Consider the following 21213-nt stretch of genomic DNA (forward strand, 5'->3'; position numbering starts at 1 on the left):
AGTTTACTCAAACTCATATCCATTGAGTTGGTGATGCCATCCAGCCATCTCATCCTCTTTCGTCCCCTTCTCCTCCCACCTTCAATCTTTCCCAGCATCAGGGTCTTTTCCAATGAGTCAGTTCAGGTGGCCAAAGTACTGGAGTTTCAGCTTCAGCATCAGTACTTCCAATGAATATTCAGGACTGATTTCCTTTAGAATGGACTGGTTGGATCTCCTTGCAGTCGAAAGGACTCTCAAGAGTCTTCTCCAACACCACAGTTCAAAAGCATCAATTCTTTGGCGCTCAGCTTTCTTTATAGTCCAACTCTCACATCCATACATGACTACTGGCAAAACCATAGCCTTGACTAGATGGACATTCGTTGGCAAAGTAATGTCTCTGCTTTTAAATGTGAGGTCTAGGTTGGTCATAACTTTTCTTCCAAGGAGCAAGTGTCTTTAAATTCATGGCTGCAGTCACCATCTGCAGTGATTTTGGAGCCCCCAAAAATAAAGTCAGCCACTGTTTCCCCATCTGTTTGCCATGAAGTGATGGGACCGGATGCCATGATCTTAGTTTTCTGAATGTTGAGTTTTAAGCCAACTTTTTCACTCTCCTCTTTCACCTTCATCAGTTATTCTTTGCTTTCTGCCATGAGGGTGGTATCCCTACTTCATGGCAGAGTGATGGTGGGGTGAGGAGGTGAGATCCTGGGTGATGCCCTGCCCCTCTCTTGTCCTCAGCTTCTCCTCATCTTCGTGCTGCTCAGCTTGATTTCTGAGGCCTCGGCTTGGCGGCTGGGCCACCTTCTGGGCCTGAGTCCAGGAAAGAGGCTGGCAGTCTCACAGGACCCTCTGGGAGGCTGATTGAGATAAAAATAGCCCTTTCCTAGGGAAAGTGAGAGTGCAGTGGGCCCTGCCAGTCAAGCTAGGGGCCTGCAGAGGGAGCAGTGTTTGCGTGTGGCCCATCCAAAGCCAGCTTGGAATAGGGGAGACCGAGGCTTCCAGGGGCCCCTTTTTTCCTCCTTTGTGGGTCCCCAAACATTGGCTCCAGGGGAACCCCCACCTCTCCCAGGTGGCATCTGTAAAATGGGGGTAACAGTCGCTGTTAACACAGTAAAGCACTCAGCACAATGCCTGACCCATCCACAGTTGGTGCTCTTCCAAGCTGGGTCTCAGTTTCTACACCTGTAAAAATGGGCATAGAAACATGGGCGCTTGCAAGACTGAAGTGAAGATTAAATAATAGCATTTGAAAAGTGGTCCTTCTTCCTCTGGTCCCTTCCCCTCCCCACAAATCCAGGCTCCCTGACAGCCAGGGTCTGACTGGGAGCTGGCAGGGGCCTGGGTTCCCACAGATGGGGTGGTGTTTTTGTGGCTGTTTGGGGTGGGAAGAGTGGCTTCGTGATGTCTTAGCAGAAACTGGGGCTGGGAGCATGGCTGGGAGTGTCGGGGACAGGAAAGGGCCTGGCAGTCATCTTCCAGGGCACTGAGCTCCACTCTGCTGGGGACCTGAGTCAGAGGTAAGAGCCCAGATAAGCCACTTCCAGCCCTCTGCTCATCTGCCTTCCCTTTCCTTCCTCGTCCACTCACTATCTGTCCCAGATGCCTTCCTGTGGCTTCTCCACCAGGAAGCCTCCCTGATCTGATGGCTGAGGAGCCCTGAGCTGCCTCAAGGGCACTCCTCCTCTCCTCGTACTCTGACTGCCCTCTGTGGGCCTGGCTCCCTGGGGCGTCCAGAGGCATCCATAGAGGAGGGCCGTGTCACATTTGTGCCATAACCCAAGGACCTAACCCAAGGCCAGGTACACAGTAGGTACTTAATAAATGTCAGACAGGCAGGTGAATGAATGATTGGGTCAAACCTTGGAAGCACAGCTATGATGAGAAGACCCTGCTTTTGGTAGAGAGTATGACCGCAGATGTCTGACTGCCCGGGTTCAAAGCCGACTCTGCCACCAGCTGGCCGCATCATGGGAAGCAGGCTGCTCCCACCCCTTCTGCCTCACTTTGCCCTTCTGTAAAATGGAGACATAGTAGCATCTGGTCTACAGAGGTACAGTCAGATGACACAAGGTGACATGTATAAACATGGGGCAGGCCGCTTAGCACGTGGCCAGTGGCCCAGGAAAACCTGCTAACTCTAGTCCACGCTCCTGAGATGCTGTGATTCTCTGCTCTGACTCGTTCCTGCCGGGATGCTGTCACCCAGAACTCCTTCCCGGTTGGCAGTTTCCGTGTGAGCCGCTTTCCCCTCAGCTGTGATCAGGAGGGACGTTAGTCCAGGCAGCCCCGCGGGACCCTGTTGGGCGGGCCGGGGGTGAGTAACGAGCTCAGAGCTTGGGAAGGAGGAAGATCGCCATGCCCTCCCCAAGCCCAGCCTGGGTGCAGGATGGATTCTGCCCACCACTTCCAAATCCCTCGCTCCCCAGGGCCCCTCCCGCTGCCTCCTCCCTTCCTGCATACACAACCTGCTGTCCTGGGAACTTTGGAAGGACCCACAGCCCGTCCCACTCCTTCTAATCCTGGGTTTGAATTCGTGTGTGAGGTGACCGCCTATAAACAATAGAGGGTGTCTAGTGAGCACTTATTTCCTGGAATAGGCCTGGCACGTAGTAAGGGCTCGATGAGTGTTTCAGGCAGGGTCGACTTATGTGTTTTAGGTATGAGTGTGGACTGTCTGAGTCAGCTCTTATGCCAAGCGCTGTGTTTCACACACTGCAACAAGCACTGGGAGAACCACAGCCCTAATGCTTGCCCTTGCAGTTAATTTACACTCTCCTGAATGCTGTCCGCTTGAGCCACGTGGTAGATCTATGAGGAGGGTGTTGTTTTTCCCATTCTACAGATGAGGAAACTGAGGCAACAGCAGGGCAAAATTGACAAAGCAGAGACTAGAGGCTACATCTTCTGACTTCACACCTAGTCCTCATCCCATGTAACCAACAGATTTTAGTCATTTTGTAAGCTTTGAATAAAAGGCCAGGTTAAACTGAAGACTATATATATAAACACACACACACATACGTATACATTCAAAGGGGGCTTTCTTGGCTCAGATGATAGGGTATGGCTGCAATGCAGAAGACCTGAGTTCAATTCCTGGGTCAGAAAGATCCCCTGGAAGAGGAAATGGCAACCCAGTCCAGTATTCTTGCCTGGAGAATCCCATGGACAGAGGAGCCTGGCAGGCTACAGTCCATGAGGCCTCAAAGAGTCAGACACCACTGAGCAACTAACACTTTCACTTTCATATATTAATATATTATAAATGTATATACATACATGTTATATAAGCATATAATTGTCTATTGATGTATTCCAGGGCCTCCCAAACATGCCATGACAGTCTGAGGGAGTCCTAACCTCTGACTGCTTGGCGAGCCTGGGGCCATATGAGGAAGTGAGGAATTGACCTGGACTGTTTCTTGGCCCCCAGGATTCTCAACCCCATTCCTTGTGAAGCCCAATAAGTTTATGAAGCTTAATCTTTCTGATCTGCTGTTGCCCCAGATCCAGAGGGGTCCTGGGAAATCTGAGGAAACACTTCTAGCTGGAGACTCCTGTTTGTAAAACATTAAAGCATCTCTCCCCTTCCTGGGTCCTAAGGCTTTAAAAGCTAAACCATAGAAAAGGCTGGGGCTCATACTACTATGTATAAAACAGATGAACAAGGACCTTGTACAGGGAACTGTATTTAATATCTTGTAATGATCTGTAAATGAAAGACTCTGAAACAGAATACATACATCAGGTTAACCAAAGAGTTCGTTTGGATTTTTCTGTAAGATGTTATGGAAAAACTCTACTGAACTTTCTGGTCAACCCAATATACGTGTATAACTGAATCACTTTGTTGTACACCTGAAACATCATAAATCAACTACACTCCATAAAAAAAAAAAAAAAAAAAAAGCCAGTGCTATGGGTCCCTGCACCATTTCCTGGACAATTTCACATACTGCACCTTTTGACTTCTCAAGACCTCTAAACTGGGAGAGGATTCTTCGCATTGCCCAGATGGGGAGACTGAGACCCAGATAGTAAGTAGTAGAGAGCCCCCCTGCTCCTGTTTTCATCAGACTCTGACACTGAACGCTTAGGGCAATGGGCAGGGGTTAGTCTGGAAGTCTCTGCTAAGGGCTGACCTGGCCCTGGGGGGAGGAAGAGTGGAATCCGGGCCATCTTGCTTGGCCCCCAGAGGGGCCCGGGTTAGAGCCCCAAGGTGGGCCTTTGCAACCTGTGCTGACAAGCCTCTGGCTGCTGGCGTCTGGGGCCTCACAGCTGTTAGGATTTGAGCCTTTGTTCAGACTCTAAAGCTCTAAAGCCCCTCCCAGCTCTTCTGATCTCAGAAACTTTGATGCTGGTGACATACACACTGCCGGCTTCCCTCGGGAGCTAGGACTCTAGATTTCTGAGGCTGCACGAGTGTTGTTGGAGGTTACTGAGCTGACCTGTTACTGAGTAACCCTGTTGAAGGTTACCTGACCACTGCTGACCCATAGCCCAGGAGGGGAAACTGAGGCCCAGAGACAGGGTGCAACGGGCCCAAGTCACTGAGGGAGGAGGTGACGAACAGGGATTTGAACCTGCCCAAAGCTACATCTGCTCCCACACCACCACGCCCCAGGCCCTCTGTGCCCAGCGTACGCAGAAGAGTCCAAGACTGTCCTAAATGAGCTGAGTACCACTTGCCAGCCTGAATCAGGATGAATTGATCACCAGGGGTTAGGACCCTGATGACGTTTTAGAAGATTAGGTATTGATTGTTGCAAACTGCGGGCAGAGACTACCCCCAAAACAGGGGGAGAGAAATAGGGAGAGGGGGAGACAGGGAAGAAGAAAAAACAAGGGGGAAAAACCTCTTTCCTCTTTTTTGTTGGAAAATATTCCATTTTCCAAGGAGAAGCATGTACTCTGCACAGGCCCAAAGGCCCGCAGTCTAAGGCTGGGCCATGAGCACCAGCTAAGGAAAGCGTCAGTGAATGCCAAGTTTCCATTTCATATCTTTGGGTCCCATGCTATTGAGTCCCCAGGCCTCATGGGTCACCTTCTGCTCAGCCTCCCAAGTGGAGGATGTGTCTCTTGCCTCCCAGCCCTGAAGGGGCTGCTCCTGGCACAGCTAGCCCCCTCCCATGCCCCTCCTGGCCCACCTCCTCACTTTTTCCCACAGCAGCAGCCTGGCACATACAGGTCTGGCATGTACGGAGTACTCAAGACCCCTGCCCCAGTTTCTGCCCAGGGCTTAGCGAATGCCAGGCTTTGCCTTGTGCCAGAAGCCTGGGCTGGGGATGAGAAGGGGTCAGGCTCCCCGGTGTAGGTCTGAGCCTCTGATCACTGTTGCCCCAGCCCTCACATGCAGGCCAAGTATGGCCCTGCATGCTAAGTTGCTTCAGTCTTGTCCTACTCTTTGCGACCCTATGGAGTGTAGCCCACCAGGCTCCTCTGTCCACGGAATTCTCCAGGCAGTGAGTTGCCACGTCCTCTTCCAGGGGATCTTCCCCACCCAGGGATCGAACCCGCGTCTCATGTCTCCTGCATTGGCGGGCAGGTTCTTTACCACTAGCGCCACCCAGGAAGCCCAAGTATGGCCTTGCCCAGCCCTATTCTGGGCACCCGGAGAATATGGACTCTCTCATCTTGCCCCCTGGGTAGTAGAATGTTCTGGAAGCTCTAACTCCAGGCTCCAGAAGAGAAAGTCTCAGGTGGGGCAGGGGTGCTCTCCCAGAGCCCTCTCTCTCTCCTCACCCAGCCTAACCACATGCAGGGCTGGCTGGAAATCTTTTATTCGAGATCACTCCAAAATCAGCTAGGATCCTTCTCCTTTTTGTTTCTGTTTGTTTGCTTGCTCTTGTTCTCCTGCCTTTGCTTAAATCTTTTTCTTCTCCTCCCTCTACTTTTTCTGTCTTTTCTACCCTTCTCTTCTGTCTGCTTTTCTTTAAACAATTCAGGCAGGTTAGGAATCACCTGACTTCTGTATGGAAAATCCCATGAACAGAGGAACCTGGGGGGCTATAGAGTCCATAGGGTCATGAAGAGTCAGACACGACTGAGCGACTGAGCATGAGTTCAGTACTACCATCACCTCCCCACAACGTTTTGCTCGGCCACAAAGCTCTTAACAATTCATTTATACTCCCAAGCATTAATTGGTTCAAAAGAAGGTGCTGAGGATGAGAAGTAAAGATATAAACAAGTCCTGTGACAGCTGCCCCCTCCGGGAAGCCTGACCCTCTTCTGCTCAGCAGTGGAAGGACAGTGGGCGGGTCCAGGGATATTTTTGTGCCTCCTTTGGGAAGACTGTTTTGGATTCAGCTTGTCCACATTGTACAGCACCTTATGATGGTTCATTGGTGCCAGGACGGGTCTGTTTACTGCAGGGCCGGTTCCCTGGGGGACCTCAGAGACCATGGCTTAGGCTGTGGGCACTGGAGGCCCGTCCGCTAAGAGGCCAGGATTTGAGTCCCATCTCCAACACCTCCTAGCTCTCTGGCTTTAGATGAGACCCGTAACCTCTCGGGACCTCAGTTTCCACCTTTGGGAAATGGGAGTGACCATCATTTCTAATTCATGCTGCCCAGGAGAAGAGTCAGTGAGAGGAACTACCACAAGCGCTGGGCCAGCACCTGGCTCACGGTGAATGCTCAGTGAAGGCTCAGGGGTACGAGTGCTCTTATTCATTGTCAGGTCACCAGGGGTGGATCACACATGGTCCCCACCCCAAGGAGGAGGAAGAAGTTGACGCCCTCCCTTCCTACCAGGCCCTCGTGGGCTGGACTGTTTGTGCAAGAATGGATGATGCAACCTGGAAGGCTGCCAGGTGGTGGCAGCCGCCAGTCCTGGAGGGGGCTGTGCTGTAAACAGGCCTGCCATCAGCTGTTGGGACCTGTCTGACTGTTGCAGAAGTGACTGGAGTCTGCCCCTGCCTGCCCCACTGCGCTCTGCCCCGGGCCTCAGACCGCAGAGGTCAGGGGCTGTGGCTGGTGCACTGGCCCCGCTGGCTCTGCCTGGGTGCTTGTGAACTCCCTCAACAGCTGCCTCGTGCATAAACTTTCCCGTTGTCGAGGCAAGCTCTTCTATCCTGTGCTGGGGGCTCAACTTCTGCCCTGACTCACGCCTTAATGACTTACCTAAGGGTCTCTGCCTCCCTGCCTCCTCGTTCCCCTGGCTTTGCAGGGAGCTGCCTGAAGTCAGATCCTCCCCACTGCTCCTCTGCTCAAAAATGATCAGAATGTGTTCCATCCTCTTGGCTGGTCTGGTGGCAGCAGTATCTCCCACGCCTACCCCCATTCCCAGCTTCCCCTTCTAGCATCACCACCACTTCTCACCTCCTGACCCTTTGCTATAACCACACGGCTCTCCCTACTATCTCCACAGACCCACCCCAGCTTGTCTGCCTTTGCCCGAGCTGATCCTCCAGCTGGAGGTCCCTGTCCCACCCACCCTCCATGCATCTGAGACATCCATCCATCTTTTCAAAGGCCAGCACTTCCTTGAATGTGTCCTCGTGTTTACACCCACACCCTTTTTCATTCTTTACGTGGTATCTTAGTTTTGTTTGCAGATTCTATTTCCTTTCCTAAATGCCAAGTTATTGCAAATACAGCTCATGGCATCCAAGGTTGCTATCACCACCACCACTCCCCCACACACATACACACAATCCTGCCCATACATAGATGTTCCATAGACTCTCCATAAATGGCACATGCAATTAATGCCCCCATGCATGAAAATATCTCCTCCCTCAACCTAAAAGCATTTCTGAAAGTCATTTGTCTGATACAGACATTGCCCAAGGCCTATAGAACCAACAATAGCATCATTGATAACTCCTTTTGCATTGCCATTTTTAGAAGTACACAGTAGAATGATACTCTGAGCAAGAATCCTCCGGAAGATTGGACAAGTACATGCAAACGGCTGATTCTCTGTGCCTCCAATCCAAAATAAAAGTCACCAGCCTGCTTTAATAACTCAAGAGAATAGGAGAAAGAGGGAGACACACAAACATACTTTGACACCACAGCGGTTAAGTCCCAGCCCGACAAGCAGTCTTTCTGCATAAGAAAGTTGAAAGCATGCGTTACCTGTTAGGCTCTGAAACAAGGGTAAAATTCAGGGGTAAGAAAAAGGATTTTTCCTGAGAGTATCTTAATTCAGAACATGCTCCCTGAGTTTGCCTTCAGCCCTGGCCCTGGGCTTCTGACTGCTCTGCCAGGCAGTTCTGAAACGCTCTCCTTTGAAGCAGGGAGTTTATTTCGGGCCCATCGCATGACCAATGATGGCAAGCCAAACTATAAGATGTTATGAATCTCAGATTTCCTGTTTAAAGATTGCACCGAGGAAGCCACGATCCTGGTCTCCTCCAGGCCGCGTCAATTACGGACTTGACTTCGGAGAGCATCTCGGAGCTTTGGCTCTCCCGTGACGTCATCACTTCTGATCCTTGACACGGAGGCCATATATGGATATGTTTCTGGAACTCCCCAGGAGGGAGCGAGAGAGGAGAGAGATGCAGAAAGTAAGACACAGAGCTGGGAGAGAAAGCTGGAAGCAAGAGCAAGGAGGGAATTGTGGGAGAGAGGAGAAGGGAAGAGAAGAGAGAGAAAAGCGGAAAAGCGGGAAGACAGGATGGAGAGAAGAGAGGAGGAAGGAGGGGAGTCGGGGAGGCTGGGAAGGAAGAGGGGACGGAGGGAGACTGAGAGCAGGCCGGAAGGCAGGGAGGAAGAAGGGCTGAGCAAGAGGGAAGCGAGGATGCGCGGTTCACTGCTGGGGCCTTTGTGATTAGCAGGTGGCAGAGCCTGATATTTGGGGGTCCCAGGGTGGGAATCCAGCTGCTGGAGTCTGTGGGGTGGGCAGGGGAACAAATGAACAAATAAGCCTGTGGGCAAGCCCCGGGCAGCGGCAATGGAGCCCTTCCTTCAGGCCCAGGGAAGAAATTCTCTGCTTCTGGACTCGATGGAGTAGCCCAAAATGTTAGCCTCGGGTGGCAAAGACTGCACACATATGGGCACACGCCCTCAGCATGCACGATGCCAGGCACCCACATGCCCATGTCTGCGCTCAGATCTCAGGTTACGGAGTCGGGAAAGCTGGAAATGTCACTTGGTCCACTCCTCTAAATGGAAAATAATTTCCATTTCAGAGACCACTTCCCCTTGCAGGATATTGGACTTGCGACCCCAGAGCATGGCTCACTTTGCATATTCCATCTGGAAATTAGTCTCAGCGAGTTCAGGGAGCCCTGTAGTCGGGTCAGTGTTCTAGAGGCTGACCTGGGGCTGAGGACAGGAGGGGATGATGAGTCCCAGGCTGTCTCCCAGCTACTAGCCTCACCCTCACTTGGAACAGTCCCTCCAGGCCACTGTGGCTGATGACCCCGAAAGGTCAGTTCACACATAGCACCCCTAGGCCATGTGCCATGATAGGGATGCAAGGGGAGAGGGGGCTGTCCAGGGCTTTTTACTGTTTGGGGATTTTTCTTGGCAGGAAGAAGTTCTAGCAGGTTCCATGGAGTGCGTCCTTGGAGTCCTATTGCTTCCTTGGGATCCCTGCCAGATTAAGGGCACAGATGCCACTGCTTTCTATGTCACAGATCCCAGATCTGGCCTGCCTGGGAGGACTGGGCTGTGGGCAGGGACAGGGCCCCTTCTCAGGTGGCCCTCTGTCTTGCCTCTCCCTCCTAGTCCAGACAAACCTCATAGAGAAGAAAGCTGGAGAAACTCGGTCTCCAAATCCTGTTGCCTGTGCTTGCACTCAGCTTTTGAAAATTAAGAGCCCGAATTGTGGGTCAAGCATCACAGGGAACAGAAAGTGCATTGAGTGTGGACAGCAATGGGAGGGGGCTGGCCAGACACACTTTGACTCATGTATGACAATGTCTTCTGGCTGCACCCGGACAACTCTTGCAGCAAGTGCTATCATTACCCCCATTTCACAGATGAGAAAACCGAGGCTTGGAGAGACTGGGGATTTAGAATCTATAAGTGATGGTTTAGCAATTTGAACCATGTCTGCCCGATGCAAAAACTGATGCTTTTAGCTGTAGCTCTATCTCCCCAAAGTGAAAGTGTTAGTCAATCAGTCATGTCTCCCATGGACTGTAGCCTGCCAGGCTCCTCTGTCCATGGGATTCTCCATGCAAAAATACTGGAGTGGTAGCCATTCCCTTCTCCCAGGCATATTCTCAACCCAGGGATTGAACCCGGGTCTCCCGCATTGTTGTAGGCAGATTCCTTACCATCTGAGCCACCAGGGAAGCCCCTATCCCCCAGGTAATGAGGAAATCAAATGTTGGAGGAGAACAAGGAGCGCCACAAAGCTTTGACTATAAATCGGTGAACATTTGCTATTCCCCTGGTCCTTCACTCATCCCACGTGGGAGGCCTGATGCTATGGATAAAGGTCCACAGAGTCTGAGACCCAGGTTGGCCTATCTGTTCACATTACAGGTCAGTCATCTCCAAAATGAAGTTGGGCTAACTTGTTGATTCCCAAGCTAAACTGCACATTAGAATCCTATTAAACTTAGCCATACCTGCCTTTACCCCAGAGATTCTAATTTAATTCATCCGAGGCAAGGCCTGAACAGCACTGATTTTTTAAAACATTTCATTAAAGTGCAATATGCCCACAGAAAAGCAGACTTATCACAAGTATATATCCCATCAATTCACAGGTGCCCCAACACCTACATCAAAGAGAGAATACTACCTGCCCTTTCAATGCAACCATCTGCCACCTCCTGCCGAGGGTGACCACTCTTCCTGACGGCTAGTGGCTCACATTGTTTTGAACTTCCTACGAGTGGAGTCACACCAGAGTCTTCCCCCACTGAACAGTGTAGTCTGAGGTCCGTCCATATTATTTCATGTAGTTCCAGATTGTTCCTTCCCATTGCTGTGTGGTTTTCCATGCTCTGAATGTATCTCAGTTGGTCCACTCTGCTGCTGTTGGTCCTTTGGGTGGTACCTAGTTTTAAACTACAATGGATATTGTAGCTGTGAACATTCTAGAACATGTCTGTGGTGAATATCCATGCCTATTTCTGCTGGGCCAACACCTAAGACAGGAATCGCTAGGTCATAAAATCAGTGTATGCTCAGCTGCAGGAACACAGTTTTCCAAAGGCGGTGTACCAGCTTACCCTCCCACGGTCTGTGTGCATGAGTTCCAGGTGCTCCATGTCCTCACCAACACTTGGCATTTTCCACCTTTTCTCACATTATCCACTCTGATGGGCACCACTGTTAACTCACTGAGGTTTTCATTTACGTGCCTCAGATTACAAATTACACAAACCTCTGAAAAGTCTTGGCTCCGGGGATATTCAGAGCCTTTGTGCAAGGCCCTATAGATGGTCCTGTGGAATAGTCCTCCAGGGAAGGTTTATATGGAAACAGAAAGGAGTCAATAGGGGCACAGATGCAGAAGCAGAAACCAAACAACTGGTCAACCTGCAGGGCAACGGAAAGAAGGCCTGGTGGCCAAGAGAAAACCCCGGGGCTCACAGATGGCACCAGGAGGGTCCTCTCCTGATCCCACACAGAGCCTCCCCTCCCTCCCTCTCTAGCTCCTTACCTTGCTTCATTTATCTCCATAGCACTTATCACCCTCCCCCAGAGTTATGATGTATTTATTTGCCACTCATTATTTATTGCCTGCCTGTCCCGTCTGGAATAATATTTCTGTTCACTGCTGTGCATCAGGGCTTACAATGATGCCTGGTGCATCGTTGGTGCTCATTAAATGACTGTTGCTATATGGGCTCACATGAAAGCCACACAGCTCCTGGGTCTAAACTGGGAAAGGCTGTGTCATGTTTGGCAGCTTCATCCTGGCTCATGGCTGCATAGACACTCACACTCACACTCACACACACACACATGCACATACACCCCAGGCCTTTCAGGCTTCCCTCTGTGTTTATTTTAATCTGAATTCGATGAGTAAAGTTGGGGGGAGGGAGGCAGTTCATAGAGCCCCAGCCTAGTAAAGACCAGAGAGGGAGCCAGTCCAGCATGTTCTCCGTATGACGGTGACACCTCTTTCAGGAAGGAGAGAGAGAGAAGAGGGGGAGGGTGCTGTGGACTGGGATGTGGGACTCAGTGCCGAGTCTTGGAACAGTTTGGACCCAGCGACAGCACATCACCAGCTAAAATAAGCACCCCTGAGGTCTTGGTGCGCTGGCCCCTAGCCCTGGCTGCCTCTTGATATCAGTTTATTTTGGTTTCAAGGGATGAAGAGGGACAAGAAAGAGTCAAATCCACACCCTGGGCAGAGTGCTGGGGTGGAGAGGATGAAAGGCAGACGGCAGGGGTGGGGAGGGCAGACGAAAGCCACAGGTTCTGGGGGGGAGGGGGGAGGTGCATCTACAGAAAGGAAGGAGGGGGCGAGGAGAAGGCAGAGAGAAGTCCCCCACCTCCTCCTTTCCTCATGAGCACGGTGCCCTCTGGGCTGTGGCTAACCAACACTTCCTTTCCTCCAGAGCAATCGGGACCCTCCTCAATCTCCCAGCTCAGGGGGCCAAGGCAGGCTCCTGGAGAGAAGACCGTTTGCTTATTTATAGAGAGCAGAGCAGCTCAGATAGTGAAGAATCTGCCTGCAATCCAGAAGACCCAGATTCGATCCCTGAGTTGGGAAGATCCCCTGGAGAAGGGGATGGTGACCCACTCCAGTATTCTTGCCTGGAAAATCCCATGGAGAGAGGAGCCTGACAGTCCATGGGTCCCAAAGAGTCAGACACAACTGAGCAACTAACACTTTCACTTTTTTTTTTCAGAGAGCAGAGTAAGGGCATGACCTCACCCCTCAGATGGGAGAGCAGGGCAGGTCAGCCTCACACCCCTTCACACCCTAGATATGGAGGTGACACCCCCAAGGATGAGGGGTCATGGCCCCGCAGGACCCCTGGGGACTGGAGAAGGGCTGTCCGATCCCACCCTCCTCCCCTTACAGCCCGTGGGCATGTGAGGGAGGAACAACGGGATCTTGTAAGGGTTTCCATCACAGTGAGCAGATCCAAGACACAGACTCCACTGTGGAACACTGGGCTCTTTTCAGCTGCCCGGGGCTTCCTGGAGCCATGATCGTCCATGACTGACCCTCAGACAAGAGTGGCCAGGACAGGCCAGCAAGACAGCCAGCTTCACAGCTCCCTGCTGTAAACCTCACTCGCCGTTGTACAAATGGCCAGTCCCCTTTGGCGGGCTGCACTGAGTTACCCTGCCCAGAGACACAGAGGAAGGGCCTCTACCTCAACTCTCAGGCTTCAGCCTTCGGATACACAACCATCTGCAGGAGAAGCCCTGCAGCCCCAGGCCCATCCACCTGTGAGCTCTTTCTCCAGGGAGTGTCTGGCTCTGGAGGATGTCCTAACAGAGGGTGGTCCTGGGCCTGGTGGGGACATGCTTTGTCAGCCCCGTGCAGACAGTGTCTTCCTTGCGGAGACTGAAAGGGCTCCACTGGCGCAACCCATTATCATCGTCCTGTCCTGTTCCCAGCATGGGCACTACGGCTGGTTAACCCCTGCCTGCTGTGGGACCTGCCCGCAGCCCGGCGCCTCGCCGAATCTCACTTTCATCTTCTGAGGCTCGGAGAGCACTGATTCTCCTCTCCTGTGGCTATTAGGGGATTAGATGAGATCCCAGGACTCAAACATCCCACCTCAGGCCCCACACGCAGGAGACGCTCATCCATGGGACTTCTTCCACCCCACCTGCCCCCTGCAGAGGGTCTGTGTGTGCAGAGCGGGAGGGCATCTCCCACGGGCCAGGCAGGCTCAGGTGACCAGCGAGTGGGCCTTAGACGGATCCATCCTGGAAGCTGCTGGCCCCTGCGCTGGCCAGGGCCCTTGGCCCCTTCCAGGGTCTGATTTCATCATGCCTGAATCACCCTTGGGAGCTCAAGTGAGCTTTGTTAGCTGCCGAGAACAGGTTTTCCATGAACATAAACATGCTTCGAGTGGAGCTGGGAGCTCTCTATCGCCCTTTGGTGAGAGGGAAGGCAACCCACCTCCCAACCAGGGTGAGCCTGCAGCCGGCCGGCCCTCCTGCCCAGGGGTGAGCCAGGCTGTGTCAGACGATGCGTTTCCTGCCGTGTCCAGCCTCTCCTGGCCAGCCCAGCACCGTGCAGACAGAGCTGAGGCCAGGCCCTGGGCCGTTCCCTCCACCACTGCAATGGAGCAGGGAGGGCAGGTACCTCTTGCATTTGGTCCCTGGTCAGCCACTGTGGAGGTGGAGCTTGCAGGGAACAAAGTCTCCACTCCAGAAACGCAGCTGTCACAGCCTGGCATCTCTGCCGGGCAGCTGGCTGTAGGGCTGCTGACCGCTTCACCTTTGCCTTATTCCTCAGGGAATGCAAAGTGGCCAGAGATGTGACATTGCAGAGGTGTCATCAGGGCGGCTCTGGGCTTGCTGTGATGAGGGGGCACCTGGGTTCTGGGAGGCAGTCAGGGCTGATGAGGAGGCAGGCAGTGGATCGGGTGTCCTGACATCCCAGGGTTGGGGAGGGATGCAGACACCCCCACTGAGCAGCCCCTCCAGGGGTCCAGCCACCTGAATGGCCATCCAAGAGGGAGGCATATAATCCTGATGGAGGAACTGAGACCCTCCAGGGATTCACCCACTCCTGGTGACGGTGACACCTCCACCCACACCACCTCTGTGCCACAGAGAACTGACAGATCAGAAGAATAAATGTCCGAAGCAGAAGGTCCTCAGGGTTCATCTGCACCAGCATCCTTTTTCTGAGAGAAGGGAATATGAGGCTAGAGAGGGCGAGGCTTTGCAGAAACCACAGCTTCCAGAAATTCATTCTGCTTCTCCGCAGCTCCCTCTCAAGCTTATGGTGTGGCCATAGAGGTTGATAATCACATCATGCCCTGGACACAAAAACCCAAGTTGCTGGGCAAGTGGGCAGGAACCCCACTGCATCAGAGGGAGATGACAGAAGGCAGGCTGGACGTCCCCTGAGCACATTTACAATGCCTGCTACCTGCTGAAGGCTCCCAAAAGTGCTTCAGGGTGGGGAGGTTGTGGTTTGCAACAGACCACAAGCTCCAGTGAAGAGCTGCAGGCTTAAGCACAGGCAACTTGGGTGTCAATGTCATTGTGCTTCCTTGTTCCCGCTCCAGGAGGTCAGGCAGGGGCCACTCAGCACAGAATCGCTTGTAAGGTGACTGCCCCAGGTCTCCCTTGCAGAGCCAAGTGGCTAAGAACCAAGACTCCAGAGTCATCTGCCAGCTCCACAACTTTCTAGCTGTGTGATCTTGGATAACTTACTTCACCTCTCTGAGCCTTGGAGTTCTGATCTATAAAGTGGGAGAAAAAATGATAGTACCTATGCTTCACAGGAAAGCTGCAAAGATTAAATTTTATATATAGTGGGCGCCCCCACCTTACCCTCAGTTCCAACTTTCATGGTTTCAGTTACCCTCGGTCAACCGCAGTCTGAAAATATTGAATGGAAAATTCCAGAAATAGACAATTCATAAGTTTTAAATTTCAAGCTGTTCTGAGTATCAAGATGAACTCTCACACCACATCTGCTCTGTCTGCGTGGGACCTGAATCATCCCTTTGTCCATCGCATCCGGGCGTCGGTCACCTAGTGTCCATCTCAGTTATCAGATTGACTGTCGAGGTATCACAGTGCTTGTGTTCACTAAGTAACCATTTTACTTAATAATGAGCCCAAAATGCAGGTGCATTGATGCTGGCAATTTGGATCTGCCAAAGAGAAGTTGTGAAGCCCTTCTTTTAAGTGAAATGGTGAAAACACACAAATTAATAAGGAGAGAAAAAAAATTGTATACTGAGGTTGCTAAGATCTAGGGTGAGAATAAATCTGTGAAATTGTGAAGAAGGATAAAGGAATTGCTGCTAGTTTTGCTGTCAAACTTCAAATTGCAGAAGTTACATCACAGCGTGTGACAAGTACTTAGTTAAGTTGAAAAGGGCATTAAATTTGTACAATAGTTATTCTGAGAGAGAGAGGGACTTCACTCACATATCTTTTATCACAAGTGGCTCACCTGGTAAAGAATCTGCCTGCAATACAGGAGACCCCGGTTTGATTTCTGGGTCAGGAAGGTTCCCTGGAGAAGGGATAGGCTACCCACTCCAATATTCTGTCCTGGAGAATTCCATGAACTGTATAGTCCGTGGGGTGGCAAAGAGTCAGAAAAAACTGAACGACTTTCACTTCACTTTATTGCTATGATTGTTTAGTTTTATTATTGCTTATTGTTGCTAATCTCTTACTGTTCCTAATTTATAAATTTAAACTTCATCTTAGGAATGTATGTGCACTTCCCAGGTGGCTGTAGTGGTTAGCAATCCACCTGCCAATGCAGGAGACATGAGACACGGATTCGATCCCTGGGTCAGGAAGATCCCCTGGAGGAGGGTGTGGCAACCCTGCAGGATTCTTGCCTGGAGAATCCCATGGACAGAGGATCGAGGCGGGCTACAGTCCACAGCGTTGCACAGAGTCGAGCACCACTGAAGCGACTTAGCACGCACACACGCATGTACAGGAAAAAGCAGTACATAGAGATTCAGTACTATCCATGGTTTTGGGCCTCCGCTGAGAGCCTTGGAATGTATCCTCCTTGGCTAACAGGGAGCTACTATATATATTTTGGTCACCTGATGTGAACAGCCAACTTATTGGAAAAGTCCTTAATGCTGTGGAAAGATTGAGTGCAGAAGGAGAAGAGGTCATCAGAGGATGAGATGGCTGGATGGCATCACCGGTCCAATGGGCATGTACTTGGGCAAACTCTGGGAGATGGTGAGGAACAGGGAGGCCTGACGTGCTGCAGTCCACGGGGTCACAAAGAGTCGGACACAACTGGGCAACTGAACAACAACTGTATATATTCTTTAGAATAAAGACTTATAAATGTTAGGTGTTATTAACTTAAACTTCCTGAGAGAGACAGAGGGAATGGTTAGTTGAAAGCAGTGGTTCTTAACTGGGGACATTTAGGGAACATTGACAATTCCTGGAGACGTGTCTGGCAGCCACAAGGGAGGATGCTGGGGGTGCCACTGCGTCTGGTGGGGAGAGCTCGGGGATGCTGCCAAACACCCTACAGTGTTCAGGACAGCTTCCCCAGCATAGAATTAAGAGCCCAAATGTGCACGGCACAGTGGTGGAGAAGCCTGGCTGGAGGGATGGTGTGTGGAAGGAAGAGGATTGTGGGGGTGGGGAGAGGTCTGCTCGGAGTGACCAGGGCTCTCCCTGCTCCCCAAGGATGGCTTTGGATTTCAGGAATAATTGCCACCAGGAGGGCCAGGTGTTTGGAGTTTAAATACCTTGAGACTGTTATAAAGAAGGCTTATTGAACCCGTCTCATAAACCGGCCCTGAAGGTCACCAGCGGAGACAAATTCAGCCGTAGTTTGAGCAAAGCAGAAGGAACAGCCTCAGTGATCCCCATGAAGCCTGGGGTTTGCCAGTCAGCTGGAAAGGGGGAACTCAGCCCTGCGAGGGCCAGGCGTCCCTGCTGGTAGCTGGTGCGTTCACACACACTGATGATGCTTAGACCATCTGGACACTACACATAACTTACCTTCTTCCAGTGAAGAGCTGAATTTAATCTACCTGTTGTGAGGGCCATTGGCCAATGAACTGTTTAGTTGCATCAGTCACGTCCAACTCTGCGACCCCATGGACTGTAGCCCACCAGGCTTCTTTGTTCATGGGATTTCCCAGGCAAGCATACTGGCGTGGGTTGCCATTTCCTTCTCCAGGGAATTGAACCTGCGTCTCCTGCATTGCAGGCGAATTCTTTACTGCTGAGCCACCAGGAAAGCCCCAAAGGGCGTGTTGCCTTCCCACTGGGGGATCGAACCCTGGTCTCCCGCATGAGAGGTGGGAATACTCTCCACTGTACTAATGAGGACAGCAGCAAGTCTTATAAGTACTAAATAACTGTCAGTGTCTCTTTTTTCCTAAGAATGTGTACTGGACCTCCCTCTCTTTCTTGGTGCCTCTGTGCACGTGCACGTGTTGGATGAGAGGCAGCTAGCACTCTGAAAAGAGCTCAGGCCCACCCACCAGGGTGCTGGTCTTGGCCCTTCTGGAAAGTTCTCTGTGACCTCATGCAGACCTTTCCTCTCTCTGGAGCCCTGAGGAAAGAAGAACAGCACTGCCCCATGAGCTGGTAGGAACCCAGGCCCCTCCAGACTCCGAGAGCCTCTGAAACCAGAAGGAGCAGCCATAAGCGGCTGCACCCACATCTCTTTGCTCTCCGAGAATAAAAATTCTAAGTCAGTTGGAATTCAAAATCAAGCCTATGTAAATATTTTCAAAACCAGAAATTTAAAAAAAAAATGGGAAAACAATGATTTTGAACAAGTCTCTGAGTCCAAGTTGACTCAGTTATTACAGGTGCCGGAAGGAAAACTCTCCGCTGTCTCTGCCTGTTCTTTCCTTTCCCCTCTGCCCTCCAGTTCTCCTGGTGCCACTCAAGTCAGCCAGCGTCCCCTCCAAACTGCACTGTCATCGCTCCTGGCCGCTGAAGAGCGTGTGACCTGGGTGCAGCAGGGCTGTGCCAGGGAAGGGGGGGTTGGAGGATGTCTGCCAAGCCCTGGGCTCCTCTTGTTGATGCGGGGCCTGTGGGTGGCCCCAGCTGGCCAGCTGGCCCCTCAGGCTCGTCCCTCTCTCTGGGCCTCCCGCCCTCTATTTAGCAGCAATGCTAAACAGCAGGATCAGGTGTCTGCCATGCCACGCGTCCTGGGAGAGGGGACTGTTGGGGCCCGAAGATAGTCTCCAGGCTGCAGTGCCCAGTGGCCTGGCTCCGGACCCTTGCCGTCAGGTACCTGTCGGAGTGAGGGTGCTGCGTCCCCCGGGGACACGTGGATCCTGGGAGAATCAAAACAGGCTGCCTCTGACACGTGCTGCCTGGGCGCCTTGGTGGGCTCTCCAAGGCCCCTGCGGGCAGCCCCTCTCCCATGCCTTCTGCAGCCTCATTCTCTCTGTGCCCCATTCCCACTCCACCTGTCTGCACGTGACTGTGTTGGACCTTCCAGGATTGGCGGTGGTCTGTCCCTTCACCCTTCAGGCAGGTTCTGTAGAGCGGCTGGTGAGACGTTAGAGTAGGTGCTGTCTGGGTGGTCTGCTGAGGGTCTGTCTTCCCCTCCCCACCCCCCTGCAATTGCTAGGAGGCTTAGCCCCCTCGGGCCCCCAGGTTCTCAAATGCAAGTCCAGAACCATAAGGAGCACCTTCCTCATGGGGTTGGGATAAGCCTTAAACGAGTAGGTCTAGGGCAGGGTTGGGCTTCCCTGGTGGCTCAGATGGTAAAGAACACACCTGCAATGCAGGAGACTCGGGTTCAACCCCTGGGTCGGGAAGATCCCCCGGAGAATGGCATGGCCACTCACTCCAGTATTCTTGTCTGGAGAATCCCATGGACAGAGGAGCCTGGAAGGCTAGAGCCCATGGGGTCACAAGTCACTGTTGTTTAGGAAGCAACCTAGATGTCCATTGACAGATGAATGGATAAGAAAGCTGTGGTACATATACACAATGGAATACTACTCAGCTATTAAAAAGAGTGCATTTGAATCAGCTCTAATGAGGTGGATGAAGCTGGAACCTATTATACAGAATAAAGTAAGTCAGAAAGAAAACACCAATACAGTATATTAACGCATATATATGGAATTTAGAAAGATGGTAACGAAGACCCTATATGCAAGACAGCAAAAGAGACAAAGAGATAAAGAACAGACTTCTGGACTCTGTGGGAGAAGGCGAGGGTGGGATGATTTGAGAGAACAGCATTGAAACATGTATATTATCATATGTGGAATAGATTGCCAGTCCAGGTTCGATGCCTGAGACATGGTGCTCAGGGCTGGTGCACTGGGATGACCCTGAGGGATGGGATGGGGAGGGAGGTGGGAGGGGGGTTCAGGATGGGGACACATGTACTCCCATGGCTGATTCATGTCAATTTATGGCAAAAGCCACTACAATACTGTAAAGTAATTAGCCTCCAATTAATAAATAATTTTTTAAAAAACCTAAAACTAAAAACAAAAAAAAAGAGTAGGACATGACTGAGCAGCTAACACACACACAGGGCAGGGCTGTGTGAAGCTCAGTGACTGCAACTATTTCTGTTTTTATTCTCGAGGCACAAACTAAATGCCATGAGCCCCACCAGGAGCCAGAAGCTGCTGGGAGGTAGAAGTGCTACATCTGAGCCCTGGGGAGACACAGCCTAGCGGGGCAGGGAGCAGGGGTCAGGAATTGGAGTAGGGAGAGTGAAGGGAGACGAGTCAGGAAGAGTGGGAGAGGAGTAGGGCAGGAAGGAGGGGAAGGGGTTAGCATGGGGTCAGGAGGCCATCCGACAAAGGAGGAACAGGCCGCCTTGAGTCTCTGCAGAGTGTCTAGGTGCACGGGTGGGTGCGGAGTATCCCAGGCCAAGGGGGAGGTGTGAGCCAAGGCCTGTGGCCTTGAAGCCGGTGGCCAGCTGGGCAACCACAGGAGCTGGGCCTGGCCAGAGGGCAGGGTGTGGGGAAGGGCAGACGTGGGCTGGAAGAGAAGGCAGGCGCTGGGCCAGCAGAGCTGGGCAGGCCACGCTTGAGGGCTTGGACTCTGGGGGAGATGATGGAGAGATGCTTTGGTTTCCTTTGGGGCTGCCAAGATGGGCCTTTATTCCTCTCCTATATCGGTCCAAGGTCAGCATTTCAGGGGATCGGTACCTTGCTTCTCAGTCAGCGACCCAGGTTCCCAGGTTGCGCTGACACCCCTTAAAGTCTGGCAGGTTTGGGGCGGGGCTGTCACAGATTCCAGGATTCTGGAGTCCGGGAAGACTGAGATCAAGGTGCCGGCAGACCCAGTGTCTGGTGAGGTGGCTTGTGGGTGGCTGGCTGTCTTCTCCCATGGCAAGGAGCAACTGGGGAAGTTTCTCTCCTTTCTACAGCCTAGAGCAAGGAATATGGTGGTGGGAGGGAGGTGTTGGGAGGAGCAAGTGGGGAGAGATGGAGGGAGTGAGGGAGGAAGAGAGACAGAGAAAGAGGGTCTTGGTTGGGAAATACTTGGATGAAATTTTGGGGTGGGTGTGACTCCCACTTCATTCTGGGCCTTCAGAGTTAGGGCGCAACTCCATACAGCAGAGAGAGGAGGCCATGGACTCAGGAAGGAGACGGCTGAGGAGGGCATTGTAGAGGACCAGCCCTGTACATGGGGGGAGCGGTGGGTGGGGGACCAC

General features: G+C 52.1%; 1 protein-coding gene across 1 annotated transcript in view; it reads right to left on the minus strand.

Moving 5' to 3' along the window:
- ASB2 (ankyrin repeat and SOCS box containing 2) overlaps window positions 1–8313 on the minus strand; it is a 48079-nt gene extending 39766 nt beyond the window's left edge. The window contains exon 1 of the mRNA XM_052659566.1: window positions 8073–8313. The gene's annotated coding sequence lies outside the window, so the exon portion shown is untranslated. The remainder of the gene's footprint in view (window positions 1–8072) is intronic.
- Between the last annotated feature and the right edge of the window lie 12900 nt (window positions 8314–21213).

The sequence above is a fragment of the Budorcas taxicolor genome, chromosome 21 (genome assembly GCF_023091745.1).
Source record: "Budorcas taxicolor isolate Tak-1 chromosome 21, Takin1.1, whole genome shotgun sequence".
NCBI classification, from domain to species: domain Eukaryota; kingdom Metazoa; phylum Chordata; class Mammalia; order Artiodactyla; family Bovidae; genus Budorcas; species Budorcas taxicolor.